This window comes from Octopus bimaculoides, chromosome 10 (assembly GCF_001194135.2).
Source record: "Octopus bimaculoides isolate UCB-OBI-ISO-001 chromosome 10, ASM119413v2, whole genome shotgun sequence".
In the NCBI taxonomy this organism is placed as follows: Eukaryota; Metazoa; Mollusca; class Cephalopoda; order Octopoda; family Octopodidae; genus Octopus; species Octopus bimaculoides.
The window spans coordinates 51,513,456-51,515,983 of record NC_068990.1 but is presented as its reverse complement, the minus strand read 5'-3'; positions in this window follow the sequence as shown (position 1 = coordinate 51,515,983).

Below are 2,528 nucleotides of genomic sequence, written 5' to 3'. Positions count from 1 at the left end.
GAGAGTCCCAGATGAACCTACCTCACGGCAAGAGGTGCAAATGAGGGTTGCTAAATCAATCTCCATTCTTCACCAAGTGCCACATATTGTAGGAGGCCCCCCGTAATAATAGTGTAGCAACACGGCGGTGCATCAGCATAGCCGCAGCTCTAAGCTGAAACTATAAACAAACAAACAAGCTGAAGATGAGTGGTATGCTATCTCATTTGGCTAGCTACAGCAACGCTCGCTTAAATGCTTATCCACACACATATATAAACTAGCTGAGGTACCCGGCAAAAAATTACCGTTAATAAGATGTCTGTTTATAGCTATGATATATTTTTCGTCAAATTTCAAATCTTTTCAAAACATTAAAATCTATATTAATTGGTAGGACCAATTTGACGAAAACAATGAGCAGAGTCTGGTAGCAAACCCGTGTTGTCATTTTTGTGCATGTGCGTAAAATGGCGAAATTTTACGCCTTGGGGACAGATTTCGGCAAATTGATGTCACGACGGCTAGTGCGCAAAATACCTAAATGTTGCTTGAGAAATAAAATGGTCTTAACTAATCAAAACCTGAAATGCTGGGGAATTTAAAACAACGAATTGAAACGATAAGTTTTAGCAAATCAAAACAATCCGCATTTAAATGAAGAATTAGCAAATGCTAAATAGATTACCATTAATAAGTTGTTTCTTTATACCCATGAAACATTTTTCGTCAAATTGATGTCACGATGGCTAGTGCGAAAAATGCCAAAATTTTATGATTTTTGAAAAATCGATACTGATTAAAAAATCGATTTTTAAAAAATTCCAAGTGACTTCATGGCGATAAGCCCCACAAACGTGTCAAGTTTCATCAAGGTCTGTTAGATAGTCTCGGAGGAGTTAAAGTACCAATCTCAGAAACAAACTTGCCATTTATTATTGTAGATGTGGATATACATACTATACGCAGGTATATGTGTGTTTGTATGTGTGTATATATATATATGAATAAATAAATATGTAATATGTATATCTACGTATGTAAATACTGAGCTATTTCAAATTAAATTATATAGGAAGTGTTGCATTGACACTTGGTTTAAGTAATATTGAGAGAGATTAAGGAGGTGAGCTAGCAGAATCATTAACACACTTGAGAATATTCTCAGCAGCATTTCTTCCAGCTTCACGTTCTGAAATCAAATGCTGCCGAGGTCGATTTTGCCTTTCAACCTTTCGGAGTTGATAAAATAGATATCAGTTGAACACTGTGGCTCAACATAATAGACTTACCATCTCCTCAAAATTTGTGACCGTGCCAGAATTTGAAAGCAATATTGACAGAGATTTTCTTGGAATGGCCCAAATGCACGTGCGAGGGATTTTGTTTTTACAGTAATTTTGCCCCACCTCCCAATATCAAACTCATGCAGTTCTATATTTAAGAGGTGAGGAATTGTATACATTATTTACATTATTTACAATTGACGGATATTTGTCCTCACTTTGTTGTTAACACAACGTTTCGGCTGATATACCCTCCAGCCTTCATCAGGTGTCTTGGGAAAATTTCGAATCTGGGTTCTCATTCCTAAGGTATTTTCGATGTTATTATTATTATTATTATTCAGGTCACTACCTGGAATCGAACTCGGAATCTTGGGGTTAGTAGACCGCGCTCTTAACCACTACGCCATATGGTCTAAAATTTAACTTAAACTACTTAAATGCATCTATCAAGCGAGTAAGAGAATACTTACACTTCCAACTATTACTAACGCTCAATATTGGTCACGTGAGACAATTGAATTCTACTCCAAAATTTGGGACTGTTAAGCAACACCATACATAGAGTTACTTATCAATACATTTCTTCCCCAGAGTTGCTGTTTCCTCATTCTGTAATTTTTTTTCAGTTGCTGCTTTTGTAAACTCTGCCCCTTGGAACTGCCTCGTTACATGACACCTTTCTCTAAGTGCCATATGGAGGTAAGCCAACACATACTCACTTCCATGTCATCACTCGTATAATTTTTATCTGCTCAGGCACCACAATAAACACAAATTGCAACCGTTTTTCTTCAGAACATTAACTTTCTGCAATCTCATCTCCATATTTCTCCTGCAGTTGTTGACAATCAACATCAAAAGCACTACTCGATGGAGGTCTCCTTCGAAACCAAATCATACGAAACATACAACCCCAGAAGTATAGGCAAGCCTAGTTAACAGCAGGAAGTAAATAAACGAACAGAATATCATTAGTGTTTTAGAAACAATGATTATTATAATTTTTAAACATACAAGCATATTACCTTGGTTATATTTTATTAAACCTTTATACAAAATATTGTAAATTAAACATGACAACTAATTAGTAAGACAGAAATAAGCATGAGAAAAATATGAGAAGAACAGAATATAATTATATCAAGACGTATTGACGTGTAACAATCAGGAAAACGAATGAAATGTTTAATGAGATTTGTTGTATTAAACCTCCTAAGGTGTATCGTCCATACTTACATTGCAAAACAATGCATACATACA